Source organism: Symphalangus syndactylus, chromosome 8 (genome assembly GCF_028878055.3).
Source record: "Symphalangus syndactylus isolate Jambi chromosome 8, NHGRI_mSymSyn1-v2.1_pri, whole genome shotgun sequence".
Classification (NCBI taxonomy): domain Eukaryota; kingdom Metazoa; phylum Chordata; class Mammalia; order Primates; family Hylobatidae; genus Symphalangus; species Symphalangus syndactylus.
The window spans coordinates 31007443-31023798 of NC_072430.2; the positions used below are offsets into that span (position 1 = coordinate 31007443).

Genomic DNA, 16356 nt, shown 5'->3' on the forward strand with positions numbered 1-16356 from the left:
ATTTTTCTTTTCACTACCTGCATAACCTTGAACATATTACCTCACCCTAATTTTTTTAATCAGGAAAATGTGAATGATGATAATAGTCCTCATTTGGTTGGATTATTGAGGATATTAGATGCTCTAGATATATCACCTAGACTATTGTGCTTGGCCTACAGTGTTTGGTAAGTGTTTGCTTTTATTATTGTGAAACTAAAGTAGTTATTACATCTCTAGCAATTTAATTCAGCACACATTAATTGAAGCCCCACAATGCTTGTGGCATGTATGAAATAAGACTCACTTCCTTTTCTCATTAGGATATTCACTATCTGGGGTGAAGGGCAGTACTTGTAGCCAAATAATTAAATCAGCATTATATTGTGCTTTCAGAAATAGAGTTATATGCAAAGTTATGTTTGTGCAAAGATGTGTGAAAAATCAAGTTTACCTAGATAAGCAATTATACAAACATTATGAAAGATGCAATCACTAAAACTCTAACAGATGAATAATTCATCAGAGAAGAATCTAAGATACATTCCAAGCCATCTCCATTACACTTTCTCTCTCATACTCTCCCACACATACAAACATGTGCACACGCATACAGTAACACTATAAACATTAGATAACATTCAGAATTTATGTCTTTACTCTACCCTCTTTCCATTAATTTCTCCTTGCCAGGGAATATAGATTACAGGGAAACACATGGTTATAATCAGACTTAGGTTTGATTTCTGGATCCTTTTATATAAGTCTACTATCCCCCAATCCTAATTAATCTAGAGAATCTGTGTGTCCACTTGCTCAGTAGGTATAAGTAATCATGCGACATACTTCTACAAATTTCTGTGCATTAAGCAGTCTAGATGAAATGAAAGTAATTTTCCAAGATTGTCTTTTAGCAGATCCAGATTTCATGCTTATCTGATTTCTCACCTATATATGTTTAGAAAGATACATAACTCATCTGCAAGCTGGAAAATGAGAGAAGCCAGTAGCATGGCACAACCCATCAGTCTCCAAGCAGTAGGATATAATATTGAATAATATCTGCATTGCTGCATTGTTCGTAGAATTTGAGACCATTCTACAATATTCAATAAATATTCACTGAGTGCCTACAAGCACTACCCTAGACATCAAGAAAGCATCAGTGCACAGGACTCTAAAAATCTCTGCTCCTTTTGAGCTGACATTCCAATTGTAATGGATATAAAGTGAAATCTCAAACTGGTAAGCCTGAAATAAATATTAGCTTCTATCACCTTTAGCCTTATTATTTTAATTATTTCAAGATAACCTCTGATGTTCTCTGTAACAATATTTCACCTTTATAAAAATACTAGGTAACCGAGTGTTGAAAAGACAGTGTGCTTCATGTGTACAAAATGCGAAGAGAAAGGGCAAGAATGTAGAAAGGAAGAAAATTATAAAGGGATCTAATCAAGTCAAAATTAATTCAGTGAATTAAATTGCAATTGGCAATGCATTTCCTCCTTCTGGTAAACCAAATATTTCAGAAAAGATTATTTATGAATTATTTTTGAGACTTTTCTCTCACTTTGTGTGATGGTTAATATTAGGTGTCAACTTGACTGGATTAAGGGAGGCCTAGATGGGGCTGGTGAAGCATTGTTTCTGGACCTGTCCATGAAGGTATTTCCAGAAGAGACTGGCGTGTGAGTCAGTGGACTGGAGGAGAAAGACCCACCCTCAGTGGGTGGGAAGACCCTCCTCTCCTCTAGCCACAAGGTTGAAATTGTTGAAAATAAAACACAAGCCCTCATCATGGCATTGGCTGACTTACAACAAAAGGTGAACTCTCAGCATTGTAGGGTGTTTACTGTTAAAGTGAGGACATCAATTAGAAAAGTACCATTCAATAAACTGAGGGTCTGGCTAGAACAAGGCTTGGGGAAGTAGGGTGGGTATTCAACTTGCTTTGTTCCTTCTCTTTCTCTCCCTTTTAGACTGGATTGCCTTTTGTTCCTCCTGTCCTTAGACATCAGGCCCCAGACTATTCAGCTTGTAGACTCTGGGACTTGCACCAGTGGCCTTCCAGGAGCTCTCAAACCTTTAGCCTCAGACTAGGGGCTGCATTGTCAATTCCCTGGTGTTGAGGCTTTTGGACTTGGACTGAGCCATGCTACAAGCATCTTTCATTTTCCAGCTTGCAAATGGCTTATCATGGTACTTCACCTTTCTGATTGTGTGAGCCAACTCCCCCCAAAAATTCTCTTTTATATAAATCTATTGTTTCTTTCCCTTTGGAGAACCCTGACTAATAGAGATTTTGGTACCAGAAGTTGTTCTAAAGGAACGGAATTTTAAAGATGAATTTTAATCAGTTTTGAGGTTTCTACAATTGGCTTTCTAATCTCATTAGACCTTCAAATGCTAAGGACTCTACTTCAAATATTTGTGGAAAACCAAGAAATTTTGGTTGATTGCTCCTGACATCACTAAACAAACAGATGGAATTAAAGGACAAGCTCAGGAATTTGGACTCTCAGCTGCAGATGCACATAAGTAGCCTAAAAGCTTGTAAGTATTCTCTGAAGGAGAATCTTCTCTCCCGTAGCCACAAGGTTAAGATTGTTGAAAATCAAACACAAGCCCTCCTCATGTCATTAGCTGACTTACAACAAAAGGTGAACTCTCAGCCTCTTAGTGTGACTACTGTTAAAATAAGGACATTGATTGGAAAAGAATAGGATACTGTACATTGGAATAAGGATGTATGGGAGGACTCCGATGAAGCGTGGGGACAATGAGCTCCTAAATTCTGATGAGCCTTTTCTGCCAGGGGAGGTGGCCTCCCTACTCCCAGTGGCAGTGGCAACAGCCCTCACAGTGGTATTCATCTTTCTGCCTCTGTCTGGAGGAACTAACCATGCATTGCCTGAGGAAACAATAATGGCATCCCCTGAGGCAGTTGACAAGCAAGACAATGCTGGTTCTCCTGGGGACCCACCCCCACCATGCCTCTTTTCTTCTAGAACAATGACTGGACTCAAGTCCCAGAAGCCCCTAAAAGTGGGGTGCAATGAGGAAGTGTGCTATACTCCAAAGAACTAGCTAAGTGTTCTATTTTGTATACAAGCAGAAAACTGGGAAAACATGTATGGGAATGGAAATTAAGGTTGTAGGATAATGGGAGAAGGAAATAAAGCTGGATCAGGTTGAATTTATTAACATGGCCTCACTAAGCAGGGATTTAATGTTGCAGCTTGGGGAGTTAATAAAAGTACTAATTATTTGTGTGGTTGGCTGAAATATGGATCAAAAGCTGGCCCACCATGAGAGCTAGAAATGCCTTATCTTCCTTGGTTTAATATAAAGGAAGAGATTCAAAGGCTTAGGGAGTTAGAATGCTAAGGTGGATTTTTCACATAAAACCTACTCACCCACACTGGGAGGGTCCAGAAGATACACCTTTCATTAATACTCTGAGAAATAGATTTGTGAGGAGAGAACCAGCATCCTTGAAGACCTCTGAGATTTCTCCTCTGTCTTCCAGACCATACAGTGAGAACCGCAGTCACTTAATTTTAAAACCTAAATGCATTGGGAGTAACTGGATCCCAAGGTGGCAGGGACCAAGTGGCAGCACTCAATTGCCAAAGGCAAGATGGACATGGTTACAGCAAGAGGCAGCAGAGGAAAAACAACAATCAGAATAGTCTGACCCATGTAGATCTACAACATTGTCTAATTAATCATGGTGCTCCTTGAAGCGAAATAAATGGAAAGCCTGTTACGTTCTTACTTGATCTGTATATGCAGAAAACATCTAGATCAAGTGAAAACAAGTCTAACTTGAATCATAAAAATAGAGAATCATAGGCTGGGCGCAGTGGCTCACGCCTGTAATCCCAGCACTTTGGGAGGCCGAGGCGGGCGGATCACAGGGTCAGGAGATCAAGACTATCCTGGCTAACAAGGTGAAACACCGTCTCTACTACAAAATAAAAAAAAAAAATTAGCCTGGCGCGGTGGCGGGCACCTGTAGTCCCAGCTACTTGGGAGGCTGAGGCAGGAGAATGGCATGAACCTGGGAGGCGGAGCTTGCAGTGAGCCGTGATCGTGCCACCGCACTCCAGCCGGGGCAACAGAGCAAAACTCCCTCTCAAAAAAAAAAAAAAAAAAAAAAATAGAGAATCATAGACCCTCAATCAATTTCCAGACTTGAGCCAGTTTATAGACCCAGAACCCCTTGAATGAAGGGGAGGCTGAGTCCCCTTGAGGAAGGACCCCAGTATACTGCCAACAGTTTAGACTGTCAATCTTTTACATCCTTCCCCAAAGGAAACTCTGACCTTTTACTGGAGTAAATATATACTGGGGAAAGGAAAATAATCAGAACTTTTTGGGACTGCTGGACGCTGACTCTGAACTGACATTAATTTCAGGGCCTGAAACATCACTGTGCTCCTCCATTTAAAATAGGGGGTTATGAGGGTCAGGTGATTAATGGAGTTCAAGCTCAGGTTCAACTTACATGGGTTCCCAAACCCATCTTCTGGTTATTTCCCCAGGTCCAGATGCATAATTTGAATAGACCTATTAGCAGCTGGCAGAATCCCCACCTTGGTTCCCTGATCTGTAGGGTGAGGACTACTATGGTGAGAAAGGCCAAATGAAAGCCATTAGAACTGCCTCCACCAAGAGTAGTGTTTCTATACATCAATAATGATGACATAGCTGAAAATGAAATAAAGAAAGCAATCCAATTTACTATAGCTACAAAAAATAATACCTAGGAATAAATTTAACCAAGGAGGTGAAACATCTCTACAATAAAAACTACTCAACATTGATTAAAGAAATTGAAGAGTACACCAAAAAATAAAAAGACACCTCATGTTTATGGATTAGAATAATTAATATTCTTAAAATGTCCATATTACCCAAACTGATCTACAGATTCAATGCCATTCTTTTTTTTAATTTTTTTAAATTTTTTTTATTTTTACTTTTTTGAGATGGAGTCTCGCTGTGTCCCCCAGGCTGGAGTGCAGTGGTGCAATCTCAGCTCACAGCAAGCTCTGCCTCCCAGGTTCAGGCCATTCTCCTGCCTCAGCCTCCTGAGTAGCTGGGACTGCAGATGCCCGCCACCACGCCTGGCTAATTTTTTGTATTTTTAGTAGAGATGGGGTTTCACCGTGTTAGCCAGGATGGTCTCGATTTTCTGACCTTGTGATCCGCCTATCTCAGCCTCCCGAAGTGCTGGGATTACAGGCGTGAGCCACCGCGCCCGGCCCAGATTCAATGCAATTGTTAACAAAATACCAATGGTATTCTTCGCAGAAATAAAAAAAAATCCTAGAAAACAATTTGTATGCAGCCATAAATGCCTCTGAATAGCCAAAGCATTTCTGAGCAAAAACAAAACAATGCTGGAGGCATCATACCACTTGGCTCCAAAATATATTACAAGGCTATAACAACCAAAACAGTATGGTACTGGTATAAAGAGAGACAAATAGACCAATGGAATAGAATAGCAAATGCTAGAAATAAATCCACGTATTTAAGGCAATTGATTTTAACAAAGGTGTTAAGAACATACACTGTGGAAAGGACAACCTCTTCAATAAATGATGCTGTGAAAATTGAATATTCATATGCATAAGAATGAAACTAGACATCTATTTCTCTATATGTACAAATATCAACTCAAAATGAATTAAAGGCTTACATATAAGATCTCAAACTATAGAACTAATACAGGACAACATAGGAAAAATAGTTCAGAATTTTGTTCTGGGCAAAAATTTTATGGATAAAACTTCAAAACATAGGCAACAAAAGCAAAGATAGATAAATGCAGTCTTATCAAACTATAAAGCTCCTGCACAATAAAGGAAACAAGAGAGTGAAGAGACCCCTATAGAATGGGAGAAAATGTTTGCAAATTATTCATCTGACAATAGATTAATATCCAGAATATGTAAAAAACTCAAATAAGTCAACAGCAAAAAGAAACCCCACAAATAATTCTATTAAAAATGGGCAAAGTATCTGAATAGACATTTCTCAAAAGAAGACATACAAATGGCCAACAATTATATGGAAAAATGCTTAACATCATTAATCATCAGGGAAATGCAAATCAAAACTACAATGAGATGGCTAACTTTGTTGAAATGACTCTTATCAAAAAAATGAAAAATAACAAATGTTGGCAAGGATGTGGAGAAAAGGGAACTCTCATACACTGTTGGTGAGAATGTCAGTTAGTACAGATGTTATGGGAAACAGTATCAGATTTTTCAAAAAAACTACAAATAGAAATACTATACAATCCAGTAATCCTACTACTGGGTATTTATCTAAAGGAAAGGAAATCTGTATATCAAAGAGATATCTGTGCTCCCATGTTTATTGCAGCACTCTTTACAATAGTCATGATATGGAGTCATCTTAAGTCTTTATCAGCAGATGAATGAATAAAGAATACGTTCATATATACACAGTGGAATACCATTCAGCCTTGAGAGAATAAAATCCTGTCATTTATGGCAACATGGATGAACCTGGAGTACATTATATTAAGTGAAATGAGACCGTCACAGAAATACACATATCACATGTTCTCACTCATATGCGAGAGATAACAAGTTTAGCTCCTAAAAACAAAGAGTAGAATTGTGGCTCTTCAAGGCTGAGAAGGGTAGGGGGGAGGGAAGGATAAGGAGAGGTTGTGTAATGGATACATAATTATAGCTAGAAGGAGAAGTCTAAGGCTTTATAGCATTATAAGGTAATTATAGTTAATAAAAATTTATTGTATATTTTCAGATAGCTAGAAGAAAGGATTTAGAATGTTCTCTACACAAAGAAATAATGTTTCAGGAGATGGATATGATAATTATTCAAATTTGATCATGACATTATATACACGTATCAAAATATGACTGTAACTCACATGTGCAATTATTTTGTATCACTTAAACAATTTTTTAAAACTACACACTAAATAAAATAAGTTATCCTCTAAAATGTAATAGATGTGTGTGTGTTTATAAGGAAATATTCATGAAGCATTCGTTATGTATCAGATTCTATTCTTGACCCTGTAGATTTTGCATACTTGGGTGTTAGTATACATTCTAGGGTGTTCACATTGCCCATGTCAGTGCATGCTGAGTTCAAATTCTTGCCAGTTTTTACATTTCCTGTCTTCTGTTTTTCTCTTCAGGTACATGGAACAGAGGCTGTTTGGAAATTTGCCTTGCAACTAAAATTTAAGCAAAGAAACAACTTGTCATCTACCTGTTTACCTCTAACAGAAGCTTATACACATATGCATGGGCTTGGAGAAAATGATATTCACTTAAAAACAATATAATAATGACATGTACAGAGCCATATAGCTCCAAAACCTTTTCAAGTGCTATGTCCATTTGTGAGGACATATTTATCGGTCTAGTACTACCTTGTAACAGTACAAAAGTACGTTCACTTTATTTTTCTAAAGGAGCTTAGTTCCTAGAGGGAAAAATATACTCTTCTCAAAGTTTTTTAATAATAATTAACATACCCCACATGATGTTTGTGAAACTCAAATAAGGAAAACAATGGAATATGCTACATAAGAGCAACATATTATTGTCAAAGTTTTATTTCTTTTTCTCTATCTCTCTTTCAAATAACTCATAATCTGCTCTGGTTTTTAAAAGTAGTTTAGTTGTAGAATACTCTGTTCACATAATTTGTTTATTCACATTAATCACAATTTATAAATCATAAAATATAATGATAGTGTTAATAATATAAACAATGATCTAAAAGTGTGTGTCACTCTTATGAAGTAGGTTAATAGACAATACATGGCTTGCCTAATTGCACATAGAAATGACTGTTTGGGCCAAGGATTCAAATCTGGGGCCATGCAGGCAGAAGTCCTGTTCTCTTGATGTTCATTCTATGCTGTTTAAATAAACCCCATTCACATTAATCATATAAATAAATATTTGATTGCTAACCTATTACCATTCAGAGGAACGAGCTTTCATATTTGACTACATGATTTATGATTACCTGGGACCAATTTATGGCTTTTCACTCAAAATAGGTGATAACGTAAGCTGTTCGTGCAAAAAGAATTAGAGAATTGTTGGAGGATTAGTGCTTCTTCTAGCCCTTCTGACCACCAATCCAAGCACAGTTATGAGTAAACACATTTTAAAAAATGATGAGGCGAGAACTCTTTTGGCATATCATTTCCCTTAATTAGTCTGCCAACAAGCATAAATGCCTGCTCTCAAAGCCTGAGTAGCAGTGAACCCACAGTAGCACAGAGTTCTAATGCAAGATTTGACCTTGGCCTTATTGCTCAACATTCTATAGGTGATGACAATGAGTTGAGTCCTTTGATGACATAGATTGTTTACTTAAAGTCCTTCCATCGAAGGCTTAACAACGTAACACAGAGTTGAATAAAGTGGTTTGCAGCCCTGTTGTCAAAAAAAATAAAATACACTGTCCACAGTGTCCTCGAAAACTGTTAACACATTGTTAGTAGTTTCCAAGCAAGGATATCGTTAAACATATTTCATGTTAATGTAGTCTAGCTCAGTGGCAATTTTCTCCTAGTAAAGAAATATGAGGTTCTTAAAAGGTTTAAGCAAATAATACAGAGTGGGCTTGAAACACTCACAAGTCATGAATTGAACTTTCACTCCTTGTAGTTTAATAACCAAATAATACATTTTATAACTAATTACAGAGAACTTTTTATGTGTTGACTTCCAGTGGTTCACATTTTTTATAGACATATAATATTAAGAAATAAAGTAAGAGGTATCACTATTTTATGTACATTTAGCTGGACGTTTTTAAGCAAAATTGAGAGGTGGAATGTGATTGCTTGTTCACTCTACAGTGAGTTGTTAATCAGCAGAAGTTAATAAGATTCAATTAAGAATTAAATACTTATGAGAAATTTAATAGTGTGTTCCTACCAAAAATAAAAATAAAAGAATTTCTCTGTAACAGTAGTATAGAGGTAAATAGCTATCAGGCCTCAGGCATGATGAAATAAACTAACCCAGTACCAGAGTTAAGAAGAAATTTCCTTGGTGTGGCTATTTTTCTCAATTAGGGGCATCATGGAGAGTTCATTCCTTTCTTCTAACACATCCATCATTCGATGCAGGAGGAAGCAGGAGGCTCGACTAGATGGACCATTGACCAGTTCTGGTATATAAATTCCTGTTTGGAGGCCATAGAACTCTCCAAATTCTAATATCCAACAGGATTTTTGTCTTGGCTCTGGAGACTAAATCATCTCTTTGACCAAAGGAGATAGATTTTTGCTGCTGAAAAGGAATGCACCCTCCGGAGCAGAGGAGAGAAATTCTATACCACCCAGATGAATGTGTCCTCATTTTATCTATGAGTGATTTTAAATCCACTGTATTATTTTTCCCCCAGAGAGTTTGTTTGTGTTGTTAGTTTGGTTCATATCACATCTTTTGGATTTGAGGGGTTGAAAATATAAAAATTGAGTATTTGGCCCAACTGCTGAAGCTTTAGAGAGAATAAATCCCTTCCAATATGAGTGTTAAATGAGCCACAGCACTGATTTATTGTCTGCTAAACACTGGAGAATGTGGAGTATTTGTTAGGGAAACAAGGCAATGAGGGAAAACTGAAATGTTGACATGAAGATTTTCATATTAAACTCTAGTATTTTCCATCAAGCAGCCATGCATTTTCTGGTGATTAAAACTGAAAATTAGAAGTAGGAACTTGCATCCCTATTCACTACAAATAAATTAACTCTACTGTATAACTGGTACATCCTTGAGAACACTGTTAGAAGCAAAAAAAAAAAAAAAAAAAAAAACACAATGGTAAGACAAGGTACACACACACAAATGAGTATGTAAGAAGACAGGCAGTAAATGTTTCATTGGATTGTTTTTCTATGAAATCAAGAATAAATTATCAAGGGTCAAAGGATCTTAACAATTACCTTTCCCAGATGTCTTATCTGGAATTTGAGTTCCTTTGCAATATTCACTCATTTAACATTCACTCTGCCTTGCTCTGACTTATGTTCAAGAATAGCTAATGGCCAGGCACGGTGGCTCATGCCTGTAATCTTAACACTTTAGGAGGCTGAGGTGGGAGGATCATTGCAACAGGAATAGCTAACTATATTGAACACATTTTTCTGTAAGGAAATATGTACATGCACAAGTATCTCATTTCTTGATGAGACATCTCTGTTGTAATAAAATTATTTATATTAAAGCAAAGTTAACATCCTTCTTACTTAGTGTTTACTGTGCACCAAGTCTTGCCAATTTTCTGGGCATTTAATCAAATAAACAAACAAAGTAACCCTTTGGGATCAGAAAGACAAACCTCTTCCTCTGCTATGGATTTGCAGTGTCTGTGTGGCACTTTTGGCTAACAGAGCAACCCCTGTGTTTGTGGGCAAAAGAGAAATGTTTATAGGTTTCAGCTATATCACAAACCTAGGTGACACAAATGAACAAACAAGAGTGCATTTGAAGTGGAGAGACAATCAATAGACAACTGGCATAAATGGAAAACTAGAGGCAGAAAAATCAGATTGAAAAAAACCTTGCAATGCTATGAGCTCATTCAAGCCAAGTCAAGGACGGAGGAAGTGTATAAAGGGATGAAGAATGCAAGAGACATCTCAATGATGAAATAAGTAAACTGATGTAGGCTTTATAAGAACCATGTGATATATTAAAAAGCGTATGAGCTTTGGAATGACTGAAGTAAAATTAATTCTTATTTGAATCTGAGCTCTATTATTTGCTTTCTGTGTAAATTTAAAAAAATGAAAAAGTAAAAACTACTAAATTTTGTCTCAATCTCAGATTCTTTCGTATATAAGGTTGTAAATAATATCGAGATGCCTAGCACAGAACTTAATACATAATGGCTGCTACATGAATAACGCACATCATTGTTAACTATTCTAGTAGAAAACTTTGGTTTTCTCTTTCAGACTTTATCTGTGGTAAAGAACACCTATATCTTGTTTACTCCTTACCCTTCTCTATTACCCTGCTAAAAATCCACCTTTTCTGTCCTCTCCTGCCATCTTGCACATACATACAGTACCCATTAATCATTAAGGATTAGAATTATGAGTCAGGATCAATATATATCAAATATTAACTTCTACAGAAGTGTTTATTAGTACAGTCTTATTCTATTACAAATACAGCTAATAGAAATAATGTCTGTGCAATAATTTTGACTTAATATGAAAGCTAATTATTAAAATTATGTTTCAAAGATAATTTTTTATGACCTATCACAGACAGGTTGCAACTAAAAGGCGCATTATATCATTACTCCAGGTTCAATACTTCATAAAACAACAGTTCTTTGCAGAGAGTAAGTACTTTCTGCAGAAAAAAAATGGTTGAAATTTATATTTTAAGATGTCTCATGGTCTATATTCTTTCCCTGTTGGGTGACACTCAATGAACACTCCACCTTCTGAATGACCATATCTTTATGGTAGAAGCTGGGTAGAAGGATGACAAATACCTTGACTGCACGTCTTATGTTCAGGGAATTCCTCGGGGATTCCATCAAAATAGTTCCGCCTCTAAAATGGCTAAGGGCAAAGCTTGTGATAAAATTAGTGTTCTCTTTCGGCTTTTTGCCACAATTTACGTTCACTCATTCAAGAAATTTTCTGAGCTTCAAAAACATATTTGTATCAAATTGGAACAGTTATTATAATATAAAATTAACCACTTTCAAGCCCTGGTGTTCATCTTTCACAATCCAGGCAAATTTAAACCTTTTCTTATGTATTTCTTGATTCAGTAGAAATAAATTCTTCCCTTCTTTGTCCTCCTTTGGAAGTAATTGATGTCTGTCTTATTTTGCTTATTATATTCAGCCTTTCACTGTAACTGGGGATATTCATCTCTCAATACCAGATTATGCACTCTTAAGGCTTTTGTGCCACTCAATTTCCCATATAGCTTGGCATTATATCTTGTAAGCATAGGGGCTCAATAAATGTGTGGTGAATTGAATTGATCTGAGACAAATCACATTCCAGAGCAATGTGCATGGATCTTCAATAGAGAAATTATACAGAAGAAAGATAATTTAAGCAAATCATTCTTTCAAAAGCCTTAACCTTGACCATAGCTAATCCCTTTTTGATGGTTAATTTTATGTGTCATCTTGCCTGGGCACAGGTGCCTAGATATTTCATTAAACATTATTCTGGTTGTATCCATGAGGATGTTTCTGGATGAGATTAACCTTTGAATACAGATTGAGTAAAGCAGTTTGCCCTCCCCAATGTGGGTGGACCTCATCCAATCCCTTGAAGGCCTGACTAGAGCAAAAGGTGGAGTAAGGGAGAATCCGCTCTCTGACTGACTGTGTTTGAGCTTGGACATGAGTGTTCTTCCGCCTTGGAGCTCAGACTGGAATTTACTTAGATCATTAGCTCTTCTGGTTCTCAGGCCTTTGAACTCAGACTGGAAATATACCACTGGCTCTCCTGGGTCTCAAGTTGCCAATTGCAGATTGCAGTTTGGGACTTCTCAGCCTTTGTAACAATGTAAACCAATACCATATGCATATAAGCTATATATATGCATATATGCTCCTAATTTGTTGTTTCTCTGGAGAACTAAGACTAACACACCCTCATAATAAGTTTATCAATCCAAGAAAGAGAGAAAATTGTGCTTAAAATGCGCATGCTACGTTGGCCTAGGTTCTCTTGTCTCCATTTTCACCCTGAAGTGTTGACAATGAGAACAAAGAGTCAATTATAATGCTTAAATCATATATTATCTATATCTGGGCATTCAACTGACATAAGTAACACATTTTTTGCATGATCTTCAGTGATGCCCCTTGTCTTGTCACATTAAGAATAAATAAGCACTGAACATTCTGGGTGCCCCACTTCCCCCTTACTGTCTGCCAGCTATAGCTAACATAACCCCAAGGGACAGTGATCACCCTAAACAGAAATTCATTGCAACTTACAAGTTGGAGGTCTGAAATATTTTACCTGGAAAAATCTATCATACAATACCTTCAGACTACTTGTTTATGTCTCTTTAAAAAGTAGAAATAACTTCAAACGTAATCATTAACAACGAGATAGCAACAGAAAAAGTAAATATCCTCCCCTCAACCTCACGCCTATGGAATTAACAAGATCAACCAGGAAATTACTTAATTAACTAAGGTTAAAGAATACAGGTGGCATTTTGGTTTCATTGTACAAACGATGCCACAACAAAACCCAGGTAAATCAATAAATAATCACACACATCAATTGTGTAGAGAACATATAGTGCAAATCACTTAATAAGATAGTTTTAATCATCAGGAATAGCGACCTTCATTTTATCTTACATTTTATTCAAATTCATTATATTTTGAAAAATTTTACATCCCATATGAGAAACTAGCTTCAAAAATACAATTAAACTTTCCAAATGCCTCAGGGAGTATGTCCTTTTCCTATCCTCCCACCATAAAATTAGAAAGGAAGCTGATGGCTATTTAGCTGAGAGGATCCCTGTGGGTGACTGGAAAGCTGCTGGGGAGGAACAGAGGAGACATTACCTCTGTTAGGAAGGTCACCGTTATTTTGAAGGGAATGAGTTTTTGCCTCAGTGCCTATAATACTAATGTGTAGATCCAGGAGCTATACATTGACTTAGCATTTCACGAAAGTACAGGCCATGCCAGTGTGATACATTGACATAGAATGCCAGGAGACACCTATTCAGATTTATCAACATTTACTCTAATACTCTCTAAAGTCAAGCTACTTAAACATTGAAGTCACATATATCCATGTAACTAAAGAAAAAGACTTTCTGTAAAGCACTAAAGGACCATATCTAGGTCTTTATTTTCTCTTGCCAAAACCATAAAGTTTGTGTAAAGATCAATTGAAAGAAAACAGGGCAAAGTGTCATAAAAAGATTGGAATTATTATAATCATAAATTATTCCTCTAATGGCTGTTGCTGTGGTATAGTTTGTTCTATACAGCACTATAATGAAGCAGGATTCTGTTACTGTCAAGTTTTTTGATCAATAAAAATAATGAACTAAAGTAATTCACATTATCATTATATGGAGCTCTTCCAAGACCCAAACATTGTTTATTTCACTGTGAATGCAGACTTGGATATTTTGCAATGTTAGGATAAACAGTTAATTTCCCAAACTATATATTCATTTTTAAATGAAAGGAAGAGGGCTTTTGCCTTGGGACCAATGATAACTAATGTGTAGATACAAATTCTAACTCTATGAGTTAGTTTTCACTCTTCGACCCACGTTCAACAACAAAAATATACTCAAGACACCTGTTGCAAAGATACAAATTTACCTTGATTAATAAAATTATCACAAATATTAAGCTACAGTTATAACTTGCTTTTTATAATTCACTGCTCTTTGTTTCTTTTGGCTAAACAAATACCAGTCCCCTATAGATGTTTAGATTTGATTGACAAATTCAATGAGTGATATGTACTGATGTATATGTTTACTTATAATATGTACTGGAAAAATATAAACGATGAGAGTGAGAAAAAATAGTTCCAAGTTTAACGTAAAAAGGGCTTTCTTTCAAAGTTGATTATTCCATTCTTCTTTTCTTTGGAGTAATTTCCAGTCATTGTTGGGTGGGGTGATTGAGAAGAATTGATTATTTAAATAGGACTGCATCTTTGGAGGTTGCACTTAGGGCAAAATGAATATTGGATATCGTGGTAATGGAAGCTCTCCCTAAGGGTATTTGAGTTTTCTTTCAGAGTAGGTTAAGTGCCATGATTAATACTCTGAGTAAGTATCATCTGCTATGTTATCAAAAAACATGAAAAACTTGACATAGAAAGATGATAATTCACATTTGCCACAAACTAAATGCAGTTTTAGCCCTTTTCCGAGGCTAGGGTACATCAAATGCTGCTTGAAGTTTGACTCAATAGACAAATTATCCCTTTCTTCTTTTCCTCCCTGCTCAGATTGTTATCTGGGAGAGAATCATTTGCAGGAAAAGAATAACTTATCAGAAAGGAGAAACTGCACAGAAGATCCAAACGCTCAACTGTTCCCATACGTACTGGGCTTCTGACTCATTCTGGTTCTCAGGGAAGAGGCAAATCTCTGTTTCACAGCAATTTTCAGAGGCATTTGGGGGCTCTTGGGCTGCTATGAGCCAGTGGCTGCTGTGTGCATGCAGGAGGAGGTCATCTTGCAGAGGAGTAGAGATGTTAGCTTTGCAGGGAAATAAAGAAAGATAAAGAAGGAGCTACTCTGCCTTGTGTATGTCATTTATCCCTTCCTTAGATTGGCAAACAATTTTCTTTCAAGCAAAGAGAAATAATACATTTCAACATTGTCAAACATATTTATCAACATATTTATATGCAATCTGAGTCGTTCATAATGATTTTCCTTTCTCCAGGCATTGGCAAACATAGATAATCAATGTTACCCAGTGACTACAAATAGTTTTCTCAAAAGGCTGTCTTCCCTTTTCAACGACAGATTGTCAAACTACCAAACAGTAATGCTCAGCGTAGCAAAAAATATCACTTAATTGACTAATTGCAGATTAACACTTTCTAGGCATCAGTAATGTTAGAAAGCTTTAATGGCGGTAGTTTATTTTCCTTAAAGACAAAGAACAGCCCAGGATCCATTAAAGAAGTCACTTGCTTATATAATACCACTTAGCAGATATTTTCTCTTTCTTCATGCAAACTTAGGATTCTCAGTACCAAGCAGATGTCTTGGGGACAAAGGCAGTAATTTGAAATATTATTACATTTCTTCAAAACAAAACAGAAGGAAATTTGAGGAATAAGAATATGCACATATATAGTAAAATAATTAATAAATGAGTAGAAGGGTGATCATTTACAAAAGTATAAAATAAGTATTAAGATTCCAGTAATTCATAAATAATGAAGATAATATAGGGAGTCTGGCTAGAGTACAGACCACTTAAAAGTTCCTGGTTTCTTTCAAGATTAAATAACTTCTCAGAAATCAGTATGCAGTTCTGCTCCTTTCCCCCCATACTGCAATACACCCACCACTTCATTATTTATAGAGACCTAGGTCATATGACTGAAGATGACTCTGTTCCCAGAGCTGAAACTTCTGGGGATTGCTGATCAATTCCATTATTTCTAATACTCTAAACCACATACTCTCACCTAGGATTAGTTTGATCCCAGACTCCAGGGGTTCCTAGGGTTCTTTTGAAAGAAGGGTAGAGCGGCTGGTGGAGACAGGTTGATTTCCATCCAATGGGAACATTTTTATTTATATTATTAAAATCTACACATTA

The 16356-nt window shown here is 36.5% G+C and overlaps 1 long non-coding RNA gene across 2 annotated transcripts in view; it reads left to right on the forward strand.

Moving 5' to 3' along the window:
* LOC129487576 (uncharacterized) overlaps nucleotides 1–15308 on the forward strand; it is a 56411-nt gene extending 41103 nt beyond the window's left edge. For both annotated transcript variants that reach the window (XR_008659376.1, XR_008659377.1), the window contains exon 5: nucleotides 15023–15308. This is a non-coding gene — a long non-coding RNA (uncharacterized lncRNA). The remainder of the gene's footprint in view (nucleotides 1–15022) is intronic.
* The last annotated feature ends 1048 nt before the right edge of the window (nucleotides 15309–16356 follow it).